The sequence below is a fragment of the Catharus ustulatus genome, chromosome 1 (genome assembly GCF_009819885.2).
Source record: "Catharus ustulatus isolate bCatUst1 chromosome 1, bCatUst1.pri.v2, whole genome shotgun sequence".
Classification (NCBI taxonomy): domain Eukaryota; kingdom Metazoa; phylum Chordata; class Aves; order Passeriformes; family Turdidae; genus Catharus; species Catharus ustulatus.
Genome location: NC_046221.1, coordinates 109,130,779 through 109,158,253, shown reverse-complemented (window position 1 = coordinate 109,158,253; position 27,475 = coordinate 109,130,779). Strand labels below are relative to the sequence as shown.

The window sequence follows — 27,475 nt, the reverse complement described above, 5'->3', positions numbered from 1 at the left end:
ATATATACTTACAAATGGAAATATTATCACAAGTTAGCACTGGACCCAAAATCCAAACAAAACAATGAAGCAACACAGACTTTCCTTCCTATTCTGATTGCATCACTGGAACCACTGCCTAATAAAGGGATTTTGTTTGAAAAAACTTCCTTCTGTGTTTTTTTACAGTGCTGTGTGTCTGCATTCCTGTTCATTTGTATGCTTGATTAGCTGAAATCAAATACAATGATGCAGATCTCCAAGTGAGCAATACTAACAGAAAAAAAATTCTGCGTTGCAATCTTCATGGGAATTGCTGTGCAGAAAGCAAAAGAGCTGATGCAAAATTGTATTTTTCCTTCATCTTATTTTGTCATTTTGCAAGAGAAGTTTGCTTCTAGGGGACTTCAAATGGTCTTGTGAACAGGTAACAAAGGATGTACTGTTTGTGTCTCTGCCTCATGCACAGCTGTCCTTTGGCCAGCAGCTTGAAAGACACAGCTAGATTTTAAGAAATTCTGTGAGTATTAATAATGGGACTTTTTTTCCTCTACCTGTGATACTTTGTGTGCTTTTGGTATTGCTTTTGGCTTTTGCTGAGGTAGTCTTTTGTAGTTTTGGAATGAGTCCTGTAGATTTTAAGAGCGGGGAAAGTATTTTGGATTTTGCAGGTGATGTTGTATCTTCTGGAAATTAATCGTTGAATTGGTCCTCATTATAGACATCAATTGAAGTTAATAGAAATATACAGTTATATCATTTTTAGGTACCTAAGATAAGAAGATTGGTGGAGATTTAGGTCATCCTATCTCTATATTCAGAATGTGTTGCTTATGAAAAGATAAAAGAAAATAATACAGCACACATCCAAACCTGAAGCAAGAGAACTTCCAATTATTAATGGAATCTAAAGGAACTTAGAAGAAAACTCAAAAGTTAAGGGTAAAGTGGTAATTACTTAGCAAAATAAGAAATGCATAAATAAAAAAGAAAACATACCTAAGATTTACTTTTATCCTACAAGTGCCTCTTGCTAGGTAGTTGAGGGATATTTTTGCATTTCCCTTGTTGTTGACAAAATCTTGGCTAGTCATTCTTTGAAAATGGGTGATATTTGACAGCATTGGAAGAGATCTTGCTGAATAGATACGCTTTTCCATTACCAAGTAGTAAAGTGAAGGATAGACTAAAAGCATGATGAAGGTAGATGAAAGCTCATCAAAATTCTTTAGCTGAGGCTTATTCTTGAATTCAGTGTTTTGTTTTGATGTGGTGCTTTACTTAAATTACTGATTTAATCATGCACTTGTTGAAATTAAAGCTGTTGAAAAGTTCTATGATTGGATTATGTAGAAAAGAATGTTTGTGACCAGAATATGAGTAGGGATTGTAGAAGTTGTTACTCAGAAGTTTGAACAAGTAACTGAAACACACTTTACTGGGCGTTTTCACAAAGAAAGCATGTGAAAATATACATTCATAGCAGATGTGATGGCAGAAGTTTTTTGAAAGGTCAGGTCTGTACATTTCTTTGATTCAACCCTTGAAATGCCAACAGTCAAATGATTTACTACACTGTATTTCAGTTTTGACTGCTATCCTATACAATATGTAAATAGGAAAGTCCTGCTTCCCTGGAAATTATGATAAGAGAGTAGCTTCTTGCTCAGCTGTGATTAACCTCGTGTTACTATCCAATGTTTGCCTAACAAAAATGAAATTAATATGTTTTGGATGAAAAAAGCAATCAGATAGTATCTTGAGTGGAAAGCCTTGACTTAGACACTTGTACTGTCTGTACTGTAGAAAATTTTATGATTTACTGTATTTTCTGGTTTACTGTATTTCTAAGTACTTTGAACATTTTTTGATGGATGGGCTAGCTTAATCTCATTGACAAGATAAATAATGAGAGCAGTGCTGTGGCTCCTCTGAGTTGCTGCAGTTGTGTGATTTTCTTTGGACACAGACTTTATCATAAACTTCCTCTGAGTAGCACTGCTCTGTGTTTCCTGCAAGGTTTGCTGGGATTGATTTGCACATTATTAGTCATATTCTGTTTCATATAGAAATGTTCTATACAAAATTTTTGGGTTGCACTTTTTTCACAGATGGACACCTGGGGCAGTTAACTACATTATCCAGTTCCTTATGAAAGACAAATATAGATGACTTCTAAGCTTGACTGCAGGGTGTACCAGGGGCTGTTCTGGGGTTCTCCAGACCGTTTTCCCAGCTCATATCATTGGCTCAAAATGTTACAGTGAAGCCAGAAAACTTCCCTTGTCAGTTTTCAGAACTGCAGCTCTGCAGCAAATCTATGGTCAGGAAGTGTGGGAGAACCAAAGAAAAACCCTGCCATAGACTTGTGTACCTCCTGCAGCTGTGACAACTGCATCTATGGGAGCACTTTCTGGAGGACACTCTAGATAACTAGGCAGTTCACAAAAGCAAAATGGCTTCATTTCAGTTTATCCTTGCTTGATCAAAAGTTATTGTCAAATTCCCACCAAACTCACAGGTACTGTCTGGCAGTCATCCATCTCCAAACTGCTTTCATTCTTTGCTGGTCTTTCAGGGCTCAGAATCACAACCAAGTTGTGATGACAAAACAAGCTGCCACTTACACTGTGAGATTTTATAACCATTTAGGGACTTGGTTCTTAGTGCATGGCTAATAAAAAGTAACTTAACTAGGCTTTTATTTCTTTCATGACAGAATTGCTTTGAATTATGCCACATTTGCCATGGACTGAACTTTTACATGACAGTTAATATAGCTCAGTTGCTAATTAGGAACTTTTCCAGTAGCAGCAATAACATTATTTACCTTAACTCTTGTAATTCTATTAATCTGAAACTCCTTTCCCTGGACCAAAAGAACTCCATAACTACACCTAAGAATAGAATTTTCTTGGATGATATACAGTTGTAAAATAAAAGAGCATTACTACTTCCTCCAGTCTCTGCCACCAACTTTTGAGACAGGAAAAATCTATGTTTCTGAAAAGTTCCAGGTCATGGCAGTCAACTGTCACCTTCTTACATAACAACACAGCAGTAGGAATCACCACTAAAAGCATTATCCAGTGAAGTTTAATTTATATTGGCCAATTCACTGGCATTATCATTCATCAGTTCAGGTTCCACAGCACAAATAACTTTGAGAATGAAAGCTCTGAGAACACATGTTTAGTTCATCTAAAATTTCTCTCCAAGGCCAGGAGAAGATTAATGCAGTCATGAAAGCAAAGGTCTGGCGCCTCCATCAGCTCCTTTTCCAGTTGCCTGAATGCTAAAATGATCACAGAAATTTCCTCTTAAGTCTAACTGCACAACCCACACACATACACAGCTCCAATGAAATGATGACTTGCAGCCTGTACAAGAATACCCCTAACCTGCCTGGCAGCCAGCTGGCGTGCCCTAATCCAAGCTCTGAGGCTCGGACTTGAGCCCAGACAGCTCTGCCTTGAGAGTCAGCAGTGCCAGCAGTGCAGAGAAAGAGGCACGTGTCCCACCTTGGCTGGAGCCTGTTGTCCTCCCTGAAGCAAAGTGGCTCCAGCTAGGACAGCTTCCAGTTAGGCAGCGCTCAATTTCAAAAACATCCATGTAAAAACTGGCCTCTGCACAAATCACAAGTCTGAGGAAGTTCTGGAGATAGTTGTAACCATGCTGGAAAGGAAAAAGGGGAAAGCAGTGAGCTTGTTTGAAAAAACAAAGCGGCAACTAGAATTTGGGTTTTTTCCTGCTGCCTTCTGGCAGGTGACCTCAGAGGATGCATGAGTGCTGAACACTGCTGGCAGCATTCTCACTTCAGTTCGTTTTTAACCCAGTTTATAAACAGGCAGAAAGTTGTCTGCATTGTTCCTGCTCAACCACCCTACCTGCCCCCCATCCCCAAAAAACCCCAAAGCATTAAAATAACCTCTGATTCTCTCGAGTGCAATAGCACACTCAACACATGTTTAGAGAGCTCATTAGAGGACAATTAGCATTTTCCTTCCTTCAGCAGCTCCAGACTCCTGATGGTCCTTTCCAAGAACTGCTGATTGAAGTTTAAGTCAAAAACAAACAACCACTTTACCAGCTCTTGCTTCAACCCCATACTTATGAAAAGGTGATAAGGGCAATTTCAGTGCATTGCCCTCCTCTGCTAGTACACGTGAATTGTTTTATAGAAAAGGCAAAGCAAAAAAGGAGAAAAAGGGAGAGAGAGAGATTAAAATGCAAACTAAATAACTTATTAATATGGTAAAGCGGACATAATGCCATCTGGTTAATGTCTGGTCCCTATTTGGAGCTTGATCCTGCCGGGTACTTAGTGCTCAGGCTGTTCCCTATGGCACTCTCCAGAGCGCACTTAACATTTAAGTGCTTTACTGGATCGTGGCCAGTGTGCTGAGCACCTCAGAGGAATCAGACCTTGCTTAATTTTTCTGGTTTGTAAAAAAAACTCTTTCCAACTCTGAGACTTGGCACCTCTAAGTGAGATTTTTCCTTCTCCACTCCACTCCAACACCCATATTTTTTATTCTGAACACTCAGTTCTGAGCAGGATTAGGCCACTGGTTGCCCACAGTGGAAACTCCTGAATAGACTGCCGGCCTCTGAGGAAACTCCAGGGGACAATATTTTCACTTGAGCTGAGGTGCTACCTAGACATATTCAAAACTCTTTTTGAGCAGCCTGTGAAAAATTTCAGCTATAGAGCAGAAAGAAGAGTGTGTAATAAATTCTCAGGCATACCCAGCATATACTCCAAAGGGGCAATAAGCTGTTAAATCAAATAAAAGAAATCCCTAGTAAACCAGAATTCGTGGTGTGTCTGACAGCACACACTACATTAAATATTTCAAGTCGATAACTCCAAACGTGGCTGTCAACATGATGTGCAACCTCCGTGCACTCGACTTCCATCTCTTTCCAATAATAGTGAATCTTTGTGAAGAACTGCTGTAAATTACAATTACTAAGTAAATTTCCAAATCTTATAGCCAGATTTCTAACTAGTCCGAAGAACATGGTGAGAAAGAAATGATGAAGCAAGCAGAGACACTTTTGCTGTCATGGCAAATCTGCTCAAGGTTTTAGTTTCAGGGTCAGGCTGTGTAATTCCTCTATCAGCTGATCCTTAATGCTTTAAAAATCCTTGAGGTGTACGCACTCCCTCACTGTGGTGTGGTCTTGCCTGTGTTCTGCACTCGTTTCTGCATCCCTGCATGTGTGTATTTGTAGGGGGTGTGTATTCCACCTGCAGTGCATCAGCAGTGGTGCTGAAGTGCAGACACCCAGCATTTCAGCCATGTGGAAAAACACACTCTCTAGGAACACCACTTCTGCTCACCTGCCCCCACTCACTCTCCACATCCACTACAACAAAGTTTTACCAGCATTGCAAACATCTGTCTTCAAATAGCTGATATATTCTCTAAACAGCCAGCCAGAAAGAGAAACAAAAATAAAGGAAATATGTACCTCTTTTCCTCAGTTATAAGATTAGCCTAGGGCCTGAAAAAGACAAAAGCATAGTCTTGGATCATTGATTGGATTGAGTCCACATATGTCCATACCCTCTGAGACTAGAATCATTCTTCACTGGACCAGAGCACTATGCCTCATAGGGCCCAAGAGAGCAGCCTTAAAATTGCCATGTAATTGAGTATGGGAAAATCTCCAGCTTTTTGTTTTTATTGCTATGCTTTTCTTATACCCCTAACTTTCTGAGTGTATCTAGTGAGAAGGAAGCAATTCCATCACTCAAATGTAGCTATCTTAGGGTTATAAAATGATGTTTTCTGCCTGAACTGCAATCAGAACATGGCTAGGGAGCACAGCACTCTGCATGGGCATGTGGGCTGCAAGCTATTGATGGTAAACAGTAATTTGCAGGGTAGCTGGAAAAAAGGACAGCAGGCAGGAGGTTTTTGTGTCTGAATCACAACTCCAGTGAATAATAATAATAATAATAATAATAATAATAATAATAGTACACAGCAACATTTTCACAGCACATGGAAACAGACACAGGTGGCATAAGCACAGGTGGCATAAGCGGCAGACTGAAATTTCATGATCACTGTAAACAGTGCTGGGTGTATGCTGGAATTTGTCCAGAATACTGGACACAGCAGTGCAGCCCTATCAGGAAATGGATTCTCATGGGAATTCCTGGTAGGTCTTTTGTACCCAAACCTCCAACCACATGTTGGTGGGGCAGAGAGTAAGGGGCATCTTCATCAATTAGTGCTTGTATGTATCCTGTGTGGGTGACATTGTCAGATTTCACTGTCTGCCCTTTACAACACATGCTTTTCCCCATCAGCCATAACCCACCACTAAGTTACCAACTCGTGTCCTGTAAGACATAAATTGCCTTCTCAGCTCTTATGAGGCCTTGTGAAACACTTGTCCATTGGACCATCTGAAGAGCGCTGCCTGCAATCGCATCAGCTGGCAAAGGAGACAGTTACTGCAGTCTTGGCAGTGTTGCCACAAAGGCCTTTCTGAAACACCATCTTTTATCAAATATCCTGAATTTTCTGTCTCTTTGATCCAGAACTCTCTATTAATTTTAATCAACAATTTTCTTCTGTCTTGCCAATGCCAAAAAAAGCTCTGCCAGTGAAACCTTGGTGCTGGGATCAGTACAACAGGGAGTTGAAGAGCTTTGCTGCAACTAAGTGTTGCAAGAGGAAATAACTGTGAGATAACCATCTTGCAGGACTCCATGAAACCTATGACATTGTCACGTGGCTGGTGTCCTCCTCAGGCTTCCTGCCTGAATTTGTACTAGTGTGAGAGGGACTGGGAAACAAAACTGTGAATGGCAGGTTCAGGCTGGCCCTGAAGTGCTCTTCTATCTCTGTTCATGAAAACCATGGGTCCACGTATATCTTGTCTGCAGGACAGTGCTGTGGAAGTCAGAGATTTCTCAATGCTGAGGAAAGCCTTGATCTTGAAAGCATGCAGGAAATCCATTCAGGCTTTTGAAGGCATTTATATTTGACAAGGAGCATGCCCACTTCCCAGTGCCTTTGCCAGCCTGAGTCTCCAGTAGCTTCAGCCATTCAGACCTGCACAATTAAAGGAAAAACACAACTTTCAGCAGTACTGGTAATGGTCTTGGCTCCGTAGGTGGCACTGACATGAGTTTGGTTGCTCTGGGTGTGCCAAGTGCTGATCATGGTGGGCTCTAGGTCTCTGGGTTGAAGCCAGGAAAAGAGAACTGTGGTCTCAGCTACAGTTCATGCCCTATGGCAATGGTAGACAGCAGTGTATCTACTTTTTTTTGTTTTTTTTTTTTTTTTATTTCATGGTAATACTTTCAAATGTCATGTATTACTGTTTTTTTATGTTGAAATGTCTGTCATAGAATGGGTAACATCGATTCTTTCTTTTAAGCTTCAGAATAGAAGGGGTTTTTTGTCCTATCCTCTGCATCATACAAGACAGACATCCCAAATTCTTCCTGACTGCCAGGCCCAGTTCTGCTTTTATGTCAAATAATTAGCAAAATCTTAGACTAACCTAATATTTATACATAGTAATTAGATATCTCCTTGACTTTTGTATATTTCTGTTTAAAGGAGTAGACTTCGGGAACTGGCAATTTGTAATGGATTAAGCATATTCAGAGTCATAATTGTGTACAGCAAGTAAAAATTTCTTTTTTCCTTCGTCTATTTATGTCTAACAGAATTTTCAGATGTGATGCCTATTTAGCATTTAGGGATTTTTTGAAGTCCTTTTACTGCAACACATTTCATTATGTGAAATCCCACTCAAGTAATACTGCTGATTAAATTACCTAAAAAGTGAAACTAGTAAGGTATTGTGTCCAAATTAAATCTGCACCTTTAAGGAGAAGCAAATTGGTCATCAGAAACTCACCCCATTTCTTAAAATAAAAGTTACTGGCCAAATATGAATCTAGCAGTTACTTTTGAAGTTACATTTGTGAAGAACATCTGTTAATATAAAAATATCTTGATACATTACAGAGGTTTAGCTATAGTTAGTTCAGAAGTACTTAGTTAACATCTGAGGAAGGAATGGGGAATAAATGTCTTACATTTGGCAATCAGTAAGCCAGGGCTTTTACCCATTGCTTGGCTTTGTTTGGGTTTAAACAATGTTCTTCTGTTTTTGCTCAAGCTGCGGTAATCCTTTAGCCCTTGATGTCATGCATCCTGGGTTTTTGATACTCTTTGTAATAATCTTTGAACCCTCAGCCCACATCATATGTTATGAATATTCTTGTTCTGGAGTAGAGAAGCAGGCAGTCATTTTAGACAGCAGGAACCCTACCCCTAACATTTCCCTTGCGTCAAAGGCATGGAGCAACATCAAGCACATGGAGTAAAAGAAAAACAAGTTTGAAAGATGGTTTGGGACGAGAAAAATAAAAAGGGGAAAGGATCAGCAGAAAAGATTGCTTTTAAGGGTCATAATTTCACTTCTTTTGAGGCGTAATCCAAACTATACCTAGAAAAGCCTCTTTGAGGCAGTAGCTGGTTCAGGGTGTAAACATGGTTGGACTCATAGTGAAGGGTTGGAACATGGGTGGGGATTGGAACTAAACGATCGGAAAAGTCTCTTCCAACAAAAAGTATTGTACCATTCTATGCTTCTATGATTCTGTTGTCAGGCTGTTGCCAGAAATTGGTTGTGGAGAATATAGAAAATGGTAGCATCACAGACAATCAGCTCAGGTCCTTCTTTCCAAGTGAAAATGGCTTCAGCAATATCATCATTATAGCTTATGACATTGGCAACATCAGCAATACAAGCAATTATTTTCTTCTTCTTCTTCTTCTTCTTCTTCTTCTTCTTCTTCTTCTTCTTCTTCTTCTTCTTCTTCTTCTTCTTCTTCTTCCTCTTCCTCTTCTTCTTCTTCTTCTTCTTCTTCTTCTCCTTCTTCTTCTCCTTCTCCTTCTCCTTCTCCTTCTCCTTCTCCTTCTCCTTCTCCTTCTCCTTCTCCTTCTCCTTCTCCTTCTCCTTCTCCTTCTCCTTCTCCTTCTCCTTCTCCTTCTCCTTCTCCTTCTCCTTCTCCTTCTCCTTCTCCTTCCTTCTCCTTCTCCTTCTCCTTCTCCTTCTCCTTCTCCTTCTCCTTCTCCTTCTCCTTCTCCTTCTCCTTCTCCTTCTCCTTCTCCTTCTCCTTCTCCTTCTCCTTCTCCTCCTTCCCCTTCTTGCCATGTGACTTGGAGTATTTGTTATTCATCTCCTCAGTCAGTAATTCTTCTTCCAGACTCCAGTTTTTTTTATTTTTGGCCTTCTTGGTTTAACTTTTAAAGAAATATGGCTCTAAGGGACACTAAGTGGCTTCCTTAGGGAACTGTTCTGTAAATCTTTGGAATTAGGATAAATAACAGCTTGTCTATGGTCCTGTTTAATGCAAGAAGCAATGCAGGCTTTTCTTGGAGGACCTAATGGAGAATATTGCCAGAAGTCACTTTTGATAATTTGACTGAAAACCAAGGGGGGGAACAGTGTTTGTCCAAAGACCAAAGAGCCACCTGAGAAGCACAGTGTTTGTGAATTCAGCACAAAACCCAGCTCCCCCCTCACACAGCTCCAGACGCTGTTTCCAGTGTACATATGGCCCTGGCTTACGGCTATCGCAGTGGGCCCTGCAAAACAAGCTCAGTCCTTCCTGCTAATTTACTAGTGGAGGAGGGTTTTTCCGCCAGGCAAGTTCATTTGTCAAGGTGACCTTCACAGCCTGCACGAGCGCTCCTGCAGATAAAGAAAGCCGCCTCAGCACATTTGTGGAACTCGGCTCAGCGGCCCACAGGCCTCCTGTGACTGAGCTAAACTAAACCCTTCCTACCTGCACTCCAAGGATTTCTGTGTCCCACCGTTCTCGTCTATCTACGCTGTACATTTTGCAATCCTTTTATCATGCTCTGTAAACCCTCTCCTCTTGCCTGGTTGGTTTTACTATCTAAATGGTCTTGAGGTTAAGTATTCTCTTTTGAAAAATCCCTATTCTGTAAATTAATGGCCTCCTAGGCAGAGGTAAGGCCACAATTAAACCTTAATCGATCATGAATGTAGGTAGGACATTTCACAGATCCTCAGCCCAAGTCCAGACAGGAGAAGCAGATCTTCAGAGATCTCCTAAGAGAAGGTTTAATCTTCTGTGGCACCTGAGGAGTTGATGTTAAGTTTGGCCTGCTTGGCCATGAAATACTGTTTTCTTTCTATCTATATAGCTGCTTTCAAGTACGCCACTTATTAAATTTTAGCCTATTGCCATTTTTATACCACAAAAAACAAGCCAGATTTAGAGCATATGCACCTAATGTATCCCAGCGTTAATGTAAAATATATCTTGGAGAAGAGCCTCTGGTTTTTACTCACTACAGCTGGAATAGATCAATATATAGAGACTCTGGAAAGAGCAGTCATGTTTCAGAAGAAACCACCACACAGCTATGATCATGCCAGTTGAATTTCTGTGGAATAATTAATCCAATGATATTTATTCCAGTTCCTTCCCTTTAGTTTTATTTTCATGCATGCCATATGACATCAGTTAGACAAATCCTTAAAGCTATTCCCCAGCACCGTGACCTGTTAAATCAGGAGACTGTATTCAGAAGTGGAATCAAAATAAAAGGAACATTTATTTTCAAGGGGAAAAAAAAAAAAAAACAACAACTTTGGGTTGATCAGAATAATCTACAACAGCATGTTTTGTGCCAAGGAAAAAAATTGGCAAAAATCAGGAAAAGCTGAAACATTTCATTGCAACATCTTCTAAAGGTACTGCTTTCTTTCTAATTTATGTGCATTTAACTTTTAACAGAAAAGTAAAACAACTCTCTGAGATCAAACTGTTTATTGTTCTTCTGAAGTTCTATAGGAAAAGAAAATGGTTTTGTTTCAGATTAACTTTAAATGAAGACTTTGTTCAATTCCTTGTTTCACCAATGCCTGAAAAAAATCAGTTATTTACACAGTTAATTGTTTATGACTGGTATAACATTTAAATTTAGAAAAATAATAGCGTGAAAACATGTGTCAGTATTTATCAGATGTGTGACATTCAGTATATCTGTTGAAATATTCCATCATTATGTCCCATATATGGAATTGATTCAGAATTACTTTTCTACAAACCATAAGACAGAAAATTCAAATATAAATAAAGATGCCAAGGCGGAAGGATCCTTGGAGGGACACGTGTGTGTCTGAGTTAAGCACTCTTTATTTTTCATAGGACAGATATGATTAGGGGTCACCACTGTGCTGGTCCTAAAAGAGTGAGGCCAAAAAGTTATGATTAGACATGTTTATACACTTCTATGCCAATTCTTTAAACCTAAATGTTTGTTTAAAATTTTACTGAAGAAAATATTGTCATTTTGGTGGTTAAATATGTTAAGGAGGACACTGTATCTAGAGGGTCACACTTCCCTTAATTTTAAATGTACCTAATTCCCAGTGAGCAGTTATCCACTCGCAGCATTTATTAGCTCTCTGGTGAGTCCCTTACTGTTCTCTCCCTTTATGGAGAGCAAGAGAGACCTCTCAACCATGGGTGAGCTGAATTGCTCTTTGGAGGTGACTTTCTGCTGGCTTTGGCAAGCAGCATCCTAATTCACACATTCTGGTTCAACGCATAACATGAAATGAGAGGATGCAGCACTTCTTGAAGCATGGGGAGAGTTTTAATTGCCAACTGCTGCCGGAGGGAAGATACACTCATTGTGAATTCCTGCATGTAAGCCAACCTCCATTTCCTCATCTCCCCTCCCAAAAACATTTTTCTCTATCCCATGGGCAGCTGGTTACAAGGAACAGGAGTTGAAAATTTCATATTTGCAAAATGTAACCAAACATCACTTTAGCTTCTAGGAAAACCTAAGTCACTGTTACTGATGATTGTATAAATTTCATCAGAGAGCAACCTTGGGAAAAAGCAATCCTAAAACTCTATATATATGACACAAGAAGAGTAATAGTGGGGGCAGCATATCACTTCACTGAGGAGAGATGACATCCTTGAAGGATGCAGAGAGGGTTTGTGACTATTCAGCCTAGAGGTTGCCTTTGAATACCTGTGGAAAGTAACACTGTAGAGGTATTTAGTTGGGATGATATGGACTAGTATTGTTTTATAATTCCAGGCAAAGCAGTAAGAGCTTCCAAACTTTTTCTGGTCACTACCACCATCATCTGGATTTGTAGCATAAACAGCCCCCCAGCCCATTACTAAATTCCTGAACCACTTTCCCTGTTCCTTGCAGTTTGTCCTTTAAAGCATGATCTAATAGTCCCTAAACACACCTACAGCCAATGGTAAATGACTAGAAGTTTTCAAAATTTTCAAGGATTTATGCAATCATAAGAGTTTTCCCAGAAGAAAAAAGGTTGACGTTAAGTCCAGTTTGAAACATAGAGCAAATTTAACTTCAAGATTAACTGTAAAACCAAATCACTTCTGGTTTTGCTATTTTCTACCCCTTAGGAAATCTGTGTTTGATTCAGGAAGTCCTTTCCCTTCTCTCTCCTTTGTTTCAGTCCTTTTTGTTTTCTTTCCCTGATTAAATAACAGACTTTCTTTTTCCTTTATTCTGCTACATGATTTTAGCCATGTCTTTGGAGGAAGTGTAGGATATCAAAAAGCTTATAACCAGAAAGTTAGCTTTTCCTCCTGTATTTCAGGTTGGAGGAATGACCACAGGAATGCTGTAAATCTGACAGACCCATTTAAGGATTTCAGTGCATAAACAAAAGTTTGGTGGAGGGAGTAAAGTTTGACCAACTCATATGTTTTCCATGCTCAAGAGTTATTTCTTAGGGCTCCTTTGACAGCATTAACTGCCTGTGGCATGCAGCATTTTGCACTATGTGTTTTCTCTTCCCCCAGCTGCAGCTCAAACCCATCCCTGAATCTCAAGACTTTACTTATCTTGTGGCCACAACCCAGTTCTGGGCCACTATTCATATAAACTTGGTGAATGCTATTTCAGTTTTCATCTAGGACCCCCACTGATCATCCCACTGTAAGAAAAGCAAGAAAGGCTTCCCTATAAATATTTGATTTCTTAACAGCTGTACTCTGGCTCCCTTCTCCTTCCTTTCTGCACACACTTCTCCTCTGGGTGAAGAAAGAGCAGAAAGAGCTCCTCATTAATTTGCATCTGGCCATTTATGAGTTTCTGCGTTACGCTAATGGCAGCGTCTCATATCCCTTCAGAAGGAAACACATAGGCTGGCTCTGTCTTTTTCTGAGCCACCCCACAGGGACTCTCCTGAATTACAGAGCAGCTTAGTGCTGATTACTTTTTTATTTCTCTTCTTAGGAAACGGATAAAAGGTTTAAGTTCTGACACAAACAGGAAAACATACTAAGAGGATTTATCCTGAAGGCATCTGCTCTTTAAATAGTGATGGAGCAGTGTCAGTTCCATTTCCCAGAAGGGCCAGAAGCTCCACCAGTCTTTGTTCCCGCAGCCCTTGTGTGACTAGAGACAGAATATCCTGTCACAGGCTGTCAGATAGCTCCCAGAATATGCAACTTGGTGATTGTAGGCTGAGGAGGGACTCATTGCCACTAGGAGCATGAAGAAGTTGGGTGTAAGAAAGACTCTGCTCTGCTCCTTTAAGGATAACACCAAGGCTCTATTCTGCTCTGAGGTAAGACTTTGTAGAATTTACTAAATCAGTAATTTCTCAGCCTTTCAGACCATGTTCTCTCCCTCTTTCTTTCTTAAACAAGGAACTTCAGGAGGGGGAGCGAGCTGTCAGAATTATCACTAGTGGAATTTTCCAGCTCTACCAGGCAGGAAAGGGGGGATGAAAAAAATGCTCCACTGTAGAAAAACAACTGGACACAGTGCAAGTGTAAGCAACTTCAGAAGGGGCATATGCATGGTTTGATGTATGAAAATATGCCTCAAAAATCAATGAATATAAACCCTCTTAAGGTTTTGTTAATAAGGTGTGCATCTAGAAAGTTATACTCTGTTTTAATATTTTATTTTTCTATGTAATAAACATGTCCCCTTGGAATAATATTCCAGAGAGAGAAGGACCTTCACTTCAAATTGGATTGTCTGCAATTTTTCCTGGTTTTGCTCTTATTTCATTTGAGGTCAGAAATTTGCTTTTTTCAACTTTTGCCTTCTGATGTTGTATAGATGTTTATGGCAGTTATGTGGATTTCAGCTCAGTGTCATGGCCAGACTTTAACTTGAGCAAGAAGAGCTTTATTCAAACCTAGCTATAAGGAAAGAAGAAGCTTATGACTTGTTCCATGGGAGGAAAGACAGGTCTGACAATTTAAGTGATGCATTCATAGAGATTACATGGGTAAATGAGCTAAAGGGCTTCTACATTCACAAATACATTATCCTAATCCTCATTTTTCAAATTGTGCTCAAATCTGGCTTGGTCCTGTACACTTGGCAGACAAGGATTTTCAGATAGCACATCTCTTTCTAATGGCTGCCCTCAGTTTGAAAGTGCTTCTAACTGATAACCGGGTAAAAATCCAGTGTGGCAGGAGATTGGTGGGGAAGAGCAGCTAGAACTGTTTACCTAGTAATAAAATCTGGAGGAATTCAAGGGGCTTGGAAGCTAGGACTTGTACATATAATTTTAAGAAAACTAGAAGCTTGTTTATGTAGTCTAAACAAATGGAAACAATAGACCATCAACCCAAGACTCACAAATAGGGTCTCTCCTCTGTTGCACAAGGATTCCAGGGGATTTTTCCCCTACTGGCTGGCTGGCATGGCACTTACAGCTCTGCACCTTGAGAGTAAACATCAGAAGTGCTTAAGGAGTTTTTTTTTCAGCTGTTCTTGCTCTGTGACAGTTTTCTCACATACTGAAATGGCCAGTGCAACCTTTCTGGTTCCAAAGTTCCCCTGCAGCAAAATATCATGAGTCGAGGTCATGACCATCAGCAGAAATAATACTCCTTGCCTTGGGGGAAATTTTTCAAGGATTTCTTAATCTGTTATTCCCTCCATAGGGACAGCATGAGGCCTATACAGGGGGTCAAAGGGAAGTCTGAAATGGCATCTGATGCTGTAGAGAAGCACAAAATGATGACCATGGTCAAGATGATGAGTATGTAATTGATTTTAATTGACTTTGATCAGGATGAAAGAGCAACTATTTTCTTCTTCCTTTGACAAACATGAAGTCTCACTGAAAGGAAATCCTGGCAGCTAATATCTCTGCAGATTTGACTTTTGCTCCCTAGATTCTTGACTGATTTGTCTGGAAAAGTTAGTCAAATCAGTGGTATTATTGAGAAATTTCTACTGGCAGCACCAGCACCAATAGAGTTTCTTCAGTAAATACAGTGTCATTACAAGTGCTAGCAGTGTTCTGTCAGGATGGGAGATAGAATTTACTGATATAAATGATTGTCCAAGCTCCTTTTTCTGATTTTGTGACCAATTTTTCCTATCAGTGGAAGAAATCTGAAGGATTTCCCATCACTGAGTTTTGTCTTGTTTTTCCCAGTGAAAGTGATCATGTATATGCCATGAAAAGGCAGTTCACTCTTAGATGTTAGGGCTTTTTAAGGCAAGGCTTTACAGGAAAATTGTAAAGTGATTCCTAAAGTCTCTGTGAAGCACAGAAATGTAGATGTTTCTAGATAGCTACAAATTCTCCACTGTTGAGGTTTTAAGATGATGATCAGATTCTGGTGAAAAATTACCTAGCAACTCTAAGCAATATAGTATTTTCTTAAACTATTTTAATGACTTCTTGCTAGAAAGTCTCTTCAAATGCATTATTGGAAACCCTTAGGCAGTGAGAACTGTGTAAGTTATCAAAATGATGCAGCAGTCTCCTAATTTGACAGCTCTTTCTCCCACCCAAATGATTCCAACTTCTTTGAAGGAAGTCTGTTCCATTTCTTATTTTGAATTATGCTTTCATTAAGCAACTGATTAATGTTGATCTCCTGTTTTGTGTTGTATAAAACATTCCATTTTATGTGTTATCTAGACTTTTTCACCATGGCTTGTAGGAGATTACTAAAATATTCCCTCCCTTTGTTGCCATCTTTGTTGTGTGTTCATACACAATGTTTACAATCATATACAACATATTTTTATGTGAGTCCAAGTCCATATAGATGTATAGTAATCTCCTCTTTAGGATGCTGTGAATCTTTGTCATAAAGGAAAAGGAGGTTAACAGTAGAATAGAATACAATGCAAACAGGCTGACTTTATGGCAGTCTTGAAGAATCTCCTGCCAAGCAAAAGAATAAATAACAGCTGTGTTAATCAAAGAGAAATTTAAAAGATAATGCTTGAATTTAGGTGGTCAAAGTCCAAGGAAACTGGGCAGGATAAATGCCCACAGAAAAAAGAACTCCAAGGACAAAGTTGAAGGCAAATTTTCAAAATTTCTTCTCTGTGACTTAAAGGCCTGAGTCAAAATTGACTTTGAGAGTAGGAGCATTTATTTTCCTGTAAGTCCATAGGGTTTGTGCTCTGGAGTCCTTCTGTCTTTCCTGAAAATAGGAGTTAGGTGACTGCCTGCCTTAGTCCCTTTTTGGAAGCATAATCTGTAGCCATCTGAAAATAAAAAAAAAATGTTCTAGTGCAAACAGAGGCTGAATATTAACCCAGACTACCAACTCAAACCAAAGAACTAGAGGCATGAGCACGATTATTCCATGTTTTACTGGAAAGCCATATGTCATCCGGTTTGGATTAAATTCACAAAGATGTGTTAGCCTGTTCAAGATCCTGTGGAAGCGTTTTGAATCAATTGTAACTGATGTAAATATAGCCCTTGACTGGAAATTATCCAAAGAGAGAGAGAGCTGCAGAGGTTCAGCCAAGATGCATTATATCAAAAGCATGGATAAGTAATTTGGTGTCCTTATGGAAAGGATAGCATTACAGTTTCACAACATTCATAAAGTGCCTGCACAGTGAAAGATCTAGCACAATCATCAAAAGATGGATGAACGCCCACTGAATCTTCACCTCCTATCGTGGATCATGGCTCTCTTATCTAGGCAGGTGTGGGAAGAGGAGCATGAGCCCACATTGACAGAGGGCACAACAGCTTAGTTGTACTCCTTTGACATGAGTATCTGAGCTTCCAGACATGATTTACTATGTTTGCATAGCAATATTAATTACTTTTTAGTGGTTATCTAGCCAAGAATATGTACAGGATTGCAAAGCCCAGATAGAAACTTCAGCCAAGCTCTGTAGGATTTACAGAAGCAGTCCTTTTACTCACAGTATTCCATAGCTTTAAGACACAAACTAGTGCTTGCATTTTTAACCCTCTTCTGTAACTAAACATCTTTGTTATTTTGGAGGTCTCATTTCACCTGCCTCTGTAATTTTTATTTGATGTCTTTGGAGTTGTGATATGATGAATTAGCTCTTGCCTACATGATTAATGAAGGGCTACAGGGAGTGGTTGACGTGTTTTGATAATTACCAAATTCTGCTTTTATCTACTGCATGGTGATTTGATATCTGGGTTCAGACTCTGGGCTGTGACTGGCAGGGAAGTACTCAACACAGCTTAAAGAGCCAATTCTCTAAAGTCCTCTTTCCATTGTTCCAGTACAACCTGGTGCAAACCCCAAAGAGCTTACCAAAAGCCAGTACAAAACAGCAAATAACCAAGAGTAATCCCTTTTTGTAATACATGACATCTACAAAAGGTGCTGAGGAAATTTCTAGTGCACTTCTGGGCCATCTAAGGTTTCTGCTTCCCAGGAGAACGTGAATGGGCATTTTGTGCCTTTGTTAAGATGCTTCAAAGGCACTACCATACCTCTGTGTCTTCTGAATCTTGAAGTCTTTCACTCAAAAAGAGCTTTTTTTTTCTGAGAGATTTCCAAGAGCTACATCTTGCTACCCCAGCATCAATACTAAAAGAAGCTAAGAAAGTCAAACCCTACGCACGGGAGTCATTTGGCTGACTTCAACAGGGCTGCTTGTTGTATTCAGAATTACTAGCATCACTGAGGTACTAAAGACAGAGGCATCATATTTTGTAAATATTAATAGCCTCTGTAGCTCTAAGAGCTTCAGGAGCTGCAGTATATTTGAAAACCTAGTTTTGAAATACCTGGCATGCTGCAGCTTTCCTCAGAGTCCTCATGGATGAAATACTTGAGACAAACCTCAAAAATCATGTAAGCAGGAGAACAAAATGGTAGTTGAAGGAAACTGGAAAGCTGGTGTGAATCATGTATTAGTTTTCCCATTCAAAAGGTGATTTTTCTTGTTCTGGTCTTTGCCTTTTTTGTGGGTATTGTGAAGAAACATGTCTTAATCTAACATTTCCAGCTCTCACTGAAGTCCTAGTGGTTTGGAGGCACCACAGATTCATTTGATTGCCTACATAGAAAGGTCATGTTTTTCACAGGCATGTAGTACAAACATTTGGACACAATTAGAAAACTACCACTTAAGATCTAGGGTGTTGCCTTGACAGTAAGCACAGAAAACCTTTTTATACTCCACTGATTGGAGCTGTGTAGACAAAATATAAGAAAATTGATTGGTTTCTTTCTCTTGATTTCTTCATTCCTCTATTGAAGATCTGAGAATATAACAGACTAAATTTGATTTTGTGGCCCATAATTTCCTCTCAAACTAGGAATTATTGTTCCTTAGAGGCCTGTGAGGCTCTATTTGGTGTTCCCTGTCTGTCGTGTTTGTCTCCATGAAATTTTAGCCTGCGCTCATTTTCAGCTCTATTCTGTCATTTCTTATGATGTCACCTCACCATGACCTTTCATAGTACTGGCAATGCTACTAGACTCATCTGGCAACTCAAGAGGGTCTTGCCAGCACAGTTTTATATGTATATTTTAAATGACAACTCTCTAGGCAAGTCTCCAATAGGAGTCTTCTACCAACTTTTGATTTAAAATCAGCTTTATGTTTACATAGTTATGTTTGTATAATTACTGATATCCTGAATAGGAGAGATTATCAAATAATATGCTGAAATTTCATTTTAAAGCAAGTAAAACAGCCTAAAATTTTAACCAAAAGAAGATGAGTGAATTAGCGAGGAATACAACCTTCAGTGTTCCCCACAAAAAATGTAGGTCAAAAGCCTATTCTGATACAGTTTTTTTCTTAAAGCTTGAAGGTGAAATGTGCACCACATCAGCAAAACATCTATCAGTTCATCAGAGCCAAGAGAATTTACTTCTGTTAATATATCCTGGCTGTTTGGGACTTTTTAGTCATTAATTTTTGTAGCATGTAAAGTGTCCTTGTTGCTTTGCCTGAGCTTTTTACAAATATTTGGAACTGAGTGGAAAGAGGGGCTGGTGTGTGACTTCTGCTGATAAGGAAATATGGCAGTCAAATGCTGTTGGAGTAGCATGGGAATACATCCACCAGCTGCAATGCCCATCCCATGCCCTGTGTGTTTTGGCATTGGTGTCACCTCCCCGTGCACAGAGAGCCCTTCTCAACTTCTCTGCTTGCTACGTTCCTACAGAGCCTCTCACACAGCCCAGCAGCATTGGATTTCTGGAAAATGGAAAGGGAAGGGAAAGAAGCAGGGTTCAGGGACATCTGCAGACTGAGGGATGGAAAGGTGACAGAGTTAGACATGAGGCCTCATGTTGCCTCAAGTCATCAACAATAAAGTCACAGACTGTTCAGGACATTGACAACATCCATATTGATGTACTTTCCATCAGTTTCCAGCTGATGTATAACCATTTTTCCTCAGGTGGAAAGAGAAACCCAGTGCTCTGCGATATTCTCCAAGATCCATCTACAGTTATTTATCTACACTGCTTTTTAAGCAGTCTCATTAACAATAAAACAGACTATTCAGCAAGTGTGGAACACTTTCCAAAGTACCTCCTACAATCTTTACCAATGTACTTGTGCAGCAAAAAATAGAATTAAGCTCACGTCTTGATTTTTATTTGGATACAGCAATGTCCAGCAAATTTTTCATTCCTTCTGAATGATTCAGTATAGCACAAAGTACAATACAGCACAGAAAATACAAGCTGAGAGCGCGGAACTGCCAGACAGCCAACCCAGAACTACCGAGAAAAATTTAAATGGTGTACATTTGCTCATGAAATTTTGTGATTTATAATAACTTCAACATTAGCAGTACCACAAAGAAGGATGTTCTGAACTTAAACATAAGGGATAAATTAAGGCAGTGGGGTTGTAAGAGTTTATTGCAATCTGAGAATCTGATCCAGAATTTTCATGACGATGTGAAGTTGTTCATCACTCTGTCAAAAGATTCAAGAGTATCTTCCGTGAATATGCTTTTTTTTTCAATGAAATAGCTTTAAAGGTAGTGTCTTTCTTAGCTTTAAAAGTTGTTTTACATTACTTCAGTCCAGTCCTGTGAATATTAAGCCTGATGTTCAAAACATTTTGTCGTGAGTACCATTAGTGGTGATAATGTAAATGAATACATTAGAGTTTACTTATTTATATTTTGTAGCTCAGGCATGGCCTTCAATATACATTAAAAACATCTAAAGGAAAAACCAATAACTCAAGTAATGCTTATTTGCTTAGGTCCTGAAGCCTTTGAAAAAAGTGTAATGGGTGGAGTGGTGACATTTACTTGAAAGCATTCATTAATTATAGGAAGGAAGAATGTAATAGCTGGACTTCACTTAAAACTAAGCACAAAGAAAACTTCAAACACATATTGCATGACTTTAAGCTCTTGTTTAGTTTACATGTTCACTCTCTAGATGTGTCTGTCTCCCTTCATTGCTTATATCAGGACCTTAAAGTGCTTACACTTGCAATATATACAGTTTCATTAGGTACCTTCCAATAGACAGTATAGTCCAGTTCCTTGTGCTATTACCTTAGGTCAACAAAAATTAATGACTTTGTCTTTTGAAGTGTTTCAGAAAGTCGTACAAATATTGTGAGTTTCTTAATGATAATAATAATGCTGGTTGAAAGGATAGCTCCTCTAGAATTATATAAAAATGAAAATGTATATTCTTTCACATTTTCATCACAAGTGCAGGCAATGTTAGAAGATGTATTGAAAGCTGTAGAAAGTTTGACACCTTATGTTTCCGTGCTTCATTGTGTCTGCTGGGTATTTTAATATGTATTTTTCTTTAAAAACTGTAATTTGTGGTTCTAGAACCAAAACTTTTCATAAGCTAACTAAATAATAATAATAATGATAATAAATAATAATAATAAAGTAACATAATCAAGTATACATCTCACATGGACTTTACTTGGTTTGCTTCTTTGCTTGGTGAATGATTTGAACCCCATTGGAGCTCTTGAAAATGTACATTTCCTGCAGTTTTAACTGTATCCTGTGGTGTTATAAATAATTAATCTGGCTAAATGTGAGTTGTTGGCAGAGACTTATCAATTTTATTGTGAAAAAATATTCTGAATCAGTCTGCATCTCACTTTCCTTCTCCTTCTAACTCCTAGACATTTGTAGTTGCATGCACCAGGATGCGCAGTGGTCTGATGTACTCTAGCTGACATTAGACCATGCTGTGCCCAGGGAGTGTTTACAGGGCTGTTGTTTACCTTAGAAGTGACACTACCAGAGCAGCTGGAAGCAAAAGAGCATGACAGCTTTTCCACTGCCTTTAGTGAGGTCTTCCTCACTGTTACACACAGCTCTCTGGGAGGGACTGAGGGCATGCAGTGAATAGGATCACCCTTGATGCAGTACCAAGTACCAATCTAATATATTTGTGTTTCCTGCTTTTCTTTTCCTTCATGTGACTCTTAACCATCTTTGCTTTCTACTTTATTTAAGACATTGCTTGCCCTAAACTGCAGAACAGAGCACTTCTGCCTCATGCTGTTTGTGTGCCTTCACTGAGTAATTCATGCCAAGGATTAGTAATGTTATAGCAGTAAACACAAAGCTGCTACCAAACATATTTTCAGGTTCAGTCCAGGTGGAAACTGAAGGGTTTGCCTTGGATTTCGGGGTGCTCAGCTGACTAGGATCTCACTTGGTGAGTGACAGATGGAATTTATGGAGGCATCTGTTCAACAGACGTGGATAAATTGTACAGTGCATGTGCAATGAACCTGGTCCTCCTGGAGCCTTTCATCAGCTCTAACTGATAAAGTGTGGCATCCAGTGGGTTCAGTGCTCAGACACAAGTCATTTGTACTGTAAAGGCACAATAGAGCAAACATTTTCTGGAAACAGGATTTTGTAAGCCCACAGTACATGGCCCACATGCTTATGCTTCCTCCTGGAAAACTTTGTCCTATCCTGGACTAACATGGATTTGTTTCTCGTATAAAAGAAATAGGTCTTTGGCTAGCATCAACACAACAGGAGAATGTGTCACTTCTAACAATAAATATGTGTTGGAAATGTTTAAGATGTTTGAACCAGATGCTCATGCCCAGCTTTTGCCTCCTGTAGGTTATGTCCAGATGTTTCTTATCTTGCCCATACCCACTGAAAATCATATGTAACATATTCTGCCATGATCTGTTCATGTTCTTAAGTCACCAGCATTGAAAACTGGCTTGTACTGCTTCCTCTTAATGTATGTGAAAAGAATTCTTTCCAATTAACTTGAAAAAAGTGGTTAACAGAACATACTCTTGTTAGTGTTAATCACTTGGGAACCCCTTCTGCCCTTCAGCAATAGCTTTGTTAGGAGAAAGAAGATGAAATAGAGTCCCTTTCAGATTTTGGCAGACACAGTGCAGCCATGTAGTGCACTGTCTGTTGCACGGGGCCAGCGCTGAAGTGATGTGCTTGCCAGTGTGGAGGAGAGGTCTGGGTTATGTCCCCAAAGGTCACTGCTGCCAGCAGGCAATACCTAGAGCGTATATTCCCTGAACTCCCCTAGCTCAAAGGGTTTGATTGTGAGAGCCCTCACACTGAAACCCACACACACACAGAGATTCTTCTGCAATCTCCGTGCCGGCTGAAGAGTGGCCACAATGTGGCCTTTGTTACAGCAGGGAACTTCCCTGCCACTCACAGAGATCTTGCGTAAGAGACAGCTGAAGAACCCAAGGTGAAATGCATTTTTAAATGTTGGCAGGTAACACTGGCACGCAAATTCCACAACTCAATCTCCTGACTTCTGTTACTACCTTGATGAATTGCAGACAAAATATAAGTAAATAAACAAAACTTCTACTTGCTGCAAATATTACAAATATTTTCTCTTTTAAGTCTTTAAATCTTAAGCTTCATTAGCCATTCATTAGACAATCCCTTTTGGTTCAAAAAAATCATAGAAGCATAGAACATCCTGAGTTGGAAGGGACCACAAGGATCATCAAAGTCCAGCTCCTGCCCCTGTGCATGGCAGCCCCAGGAATCACACCGTGTGCCTGAGAGCATTGTCCAAACTCTTCTTGAACTCTGTCAGGCTTGGTGCTGTTGGAGCCTGTTCCAGTGCTCAGGCACCCTCTGGGTGAAAAAATCTTTACCTAATATCCAGCTCAAACCTCACTTGACACAGCTTCATGCCATTCCCTCATGTCTCATTAGTGGTCACCAGAGAAAAGAGATCAGTGCCTGCCCTCCTCTTCCCCTCTGAGGAAGGTGTGGACTGCTGTGAAGTGTCCTTTCTGCCACCTCTTTTCCAGGCTGAAAAAACCAAGTGATCTGAGTCACTTCTCATACAGCTTTCCCTGTAGACCTCTTTTGTATGATCTCTAATAGCTTTATATCTGTCTTGTATTGTTGCACTCAAAGCTGCCCCCAGCACTGGAGGTGAGGCTGCCCCAGCTCAGAGCAGAGCAGGACAATCCCCTCCCTTGCCCAGCTGTGATGCTGTGCTGATGCTCCCCAGGACAGGGTTGTCCCTCCTGGCTGCCAGGGCACTGCTGACTCATGTTCAACTTGTCATCAACAGAACCCCAGGACCCTTTTTTGCAGTGCTGCTCTGCAGTATTTTGTTCATCAATCTGTGGTTATATCCAGGGTTGACCCACCCCAGGTGCAGATTCTGGAGTAAAATTAAAGTTGGCAGAAACATATTTTGGAGAATCTTTTGTAGAATACAAAGACAGGCAAAACAGAGAATTCCTGTGTTTTGAAATCTAACCAATACAGTAAGGTGATAGCTTATTTTCAAACCCATCTTTGTTAACAAAAAGTGATGAGATTCACATGTTTTTTGGAGTTCTGCTGGGCCACAGGATGAGAAAATTAATAATGAAATAAAACCCTCCTCTGCCTCTCACTCAAATACTCTTTTACAGAGCGAGGCAGTGTGACAGCAAGAGTGAGCATGATAGTTTAAATATTTGCTTTACCAGATGCTAGAGAGAGGACAGGGAAGCTTTAGCATCTACTATCTACAACTTGTCCAACATCTGCAAGATAATCAGAAACAGAAGTGTGTAGATGGGGTTGGGGGGATAATATCTGATACATACCCTTCTCTGTGATCAGAAGCCATGAAGCATGGGGAGAAGGAAATAAGCAGACCACAAACAGTGCAGGAAAAAGGTCACCAGGAAGGAACCAGAAGATGAGAGATTTGGGTCAAGAGTGAACTGTGCACAGAAATACTATTTTCCATTGCTGTTCTCTTCCTTTGCCTGGAATTTGTATACATTTTATTTAGAAGAAAGTGATATGATAGTACATGACTACTAACAATTCAGAACAGTTCTTAATAAAGAGGAATAAATGTTTTCCCCTGTCAGTGCATTTACATTTGGGAAAAGTTGAACAAGTGGTTATACTGATAGAATGATTGCAGTGTGGAAAGGTGGATCTTTGTCCCACAATGACCAGAACAATTAGCTTCTTCACCTTTCCCATTCTTATAAATGTGACTGATTGTGATGAAACAGGTTCAGGACCCACCAAATGAAGTGAAGGATAACAGCCCACAAGAATAAGATGTCCTTTCCCTCTGTGTAAACAACGATTAAGTGCTGTTTTTAACTACAAGATGGCTTTATTGCTCCCGTTTGTTTTATGGATTCTTTACCATCCATTACTTAATTAAACTCAAAATGCAGGCCTGGCATTATCATTACTGAGCCTGTGAGCAATCATTAAGTGTCACTGAGCCAGCTCTTCGTGTGGTTTTACAAACCTTTACTTCGAGGATAGGGTAAGAAGAGCTTAATGAATCTGGCTTGGCTATCCTGAAATCAATAGGTGGTATCAGATCCTGAACAGCACACTGCTGCAGTACATATTGAAGACAAAATACAGGGTCAGGAGGCCTGTTCAGCTGTTGCATTTAATCAGCATTATAAACATACACCAGGCCAAAACCAGAATCAAACACAGTTGAATCTAGTGCCCTGTGGAAATACCCTCCTTCCCTGCAATAATCTTTCTACAAAAGGCTTTCTAAAATGATATCATATTTCTCCTTCCTGACACTCTTTAACTCTTTCTTCTGTGAATATCCAGTAATAGACAAGTTCTTTGATGACATTAGTTCTTATATACTTTTTCTTGCTTTTTCTTTCCTTTCTCAGTGTTTTATGTGGCTTTTCATTTTTATTTTATTCCATCCTGAAAAACATTTCAACTTATCCGGTGGAGTTGCTATAAGTTTTTCTCAGTGCTTTTAGGTTCATACTCCTCTCCCTGCTTTTTCCATCGAGGAAGCCAGCATCTGAGATCCCTCCTGTGTTTAATTTAATCAGCATTTCAGATTAGCTCACTACTACCCGTGTGTGTGAGGGAACAAAAGAAACTTAGCATGAACTTTGTGATCACTGCTTATTTAACAGGACTGGTTTACAACTTTTGTGTGGGAAAAACAGAACCAGTTTAGTGAAAACTTTTTATTGTTCTCAACTTCTCTACAGACACTGAGAAAAAAAGACCAAAAAAAAGGACAGCTTGAGGGTGAAAAAGGTGTCAGGAACAGAGGTTTTTTGCTGCAAGAGTTCCCAGGTAACAGGCAACCTGGGCTTCTTTAGCTCTTTCTGAGACAGGCAAACAGATTGCTGAGTCAGTGCTCTTACAGTGTCCTTCAAGAATTAATTAAAAGCAGTGAAGAATATGCTTTGCTTCCTCTGTCAGATTTTTTTTTCCTGAAACTGTTTTGAGCAGCTTTGGCTGAAGGAAATGGGAGACAACTGCCATTATCACATAAAGGCAAGACCACTTCCTCCAGAACAAAAGTCACAGGTATATGGGTCAAAACAGCAGCTGGAAGTCTTTCAAACAAATGAGCTTTTAATAGGCAGACTCAGAATAATTGGAGAAGGTTTGTACCAGACCACCTGGAAGCAAGCTTCAGATGTTTACCAATAAGGATAAAGCACCTCTGCCTAACCTTTCTTCTTACAGGAATTTTACCAGCTTAATTTAATCCGGGTTGAGATAAGAAGCCTCAAGTATGAAGTTCTCAGGAGACTTTGTTCAGCTGATTTTCCAAATAAGCTCAATACTTGTAATATTGTTGTAAATGCACATTAATTACACTGGAACCTTACACATATTTGGCAAAGCTGGTTGCCACAGCAGTTGTTGCTGTCCTACGTGGTCTATTTTGCATTTAGCTTTTTGGTACAGTAATATTACAAAATAAGCACACTCACTGTGGGGAGAAAAACAGCAACCCACCAAGCCTCTTTCTTCCTAATATGGTGAAATAAAAAGCCTTGGTCTGAGCCAGCTGAAGTGCTGATGGGGTAGAAGCCCAAGCATCAGTGTGCTGTGGCGCCCGAAGAGCACAAAGGTCGTGGTCAAGATTCACTGGGAGGGCAGGAAATGTTTAAATTCCCTGACCATGACTAAATGATGGGAGCCAGTGATGCTATCAGGGATGCCCTCTTCTCTCCCCAGCTCATGTTTGATTCCAGAATGGTGAGAGCATTCCTTCCTGCAGTTGCTGGCTTGGGAGCTCTGGGATGTGCTATATGGCATGTGTAGGGACTTACTTTTAAAGGTTTATATTTAGCAGGGACTCTCAGTGAGCAGGGGCTCAGCCCCCAAGCTGAAGAGGAGGATGGTGAGGGACAAGCTGTGGCAGGAGGACAGACCCAGGCCTTGGCATCTTCTCTGCTTGCACAATGTCCGGTGAATGGGGGCCCCAAACATCATTAGAGTATCGGGTAGTTTTCCTTTTTCCTTATTTGTGTTCACTATCACCTTTTAAATGAAAGAGCTCAGGTTTTCACAGCGACAAGCAAATGGTTGGTGCGTGCTGTTTGCCCCATCCCAGCTGAAGAGATGGGGTTTTCTGACTGTTTCTCAGGGGTTCTGCTTCTGCTTGTTAAAATCTCTGCTTGGGGATGTTTGGTTACTACATGAGCCCATCATATTTAAATCCAAGGATCCTTGCATTTTTCTTACTTACTAATGTGAGGAAGAGACGTAGGTGAATCCATAAAAGAAAGGGAAATCCACACAAAAGCCCCAGAGGCCGACATGCCCAGATGCATGATTCCAGTGATTATAATTTAATCAGGTTCCCCAGCCATGTGAGGCTTTGGGAACAAAGCTGACTGAAACTCTCATCTCTCCAGAGGGAGTGCTACAAGGAAAGCATTTTAACCACACTTGTGTCACA

The 27,475-nt window shown here is 39.9% G+C and overlaps 1 protein-coding gene across 3 annotated transcripts in view; it reads left to right on the top strand.

The window, feature by feature from the left end:
• The window catches only part of ARHGAP28 (Rho GTPase activating protein 28), a 75,930-nt gene that overhangs the window by 12,342 nt on the left and 36,113 nt on the right, over positions 1-27,475 (top strand). The window contains exon 1 of one of the 3 annotated variants that reach the window (XM_033081361.1): positions 13,551-13,629. The exons of the other annotated variants lie outside the window; for them this stretch is intronic. The gene's annotated coding sequence lies outside the window, so the exon portion shown is untranslated. Of the gene's footprint in view, positions 1-13,550; positions 13,630-27,475 lie in introns of those variants that run through there. 3 annotated transcript variants of the gene reach the window in all.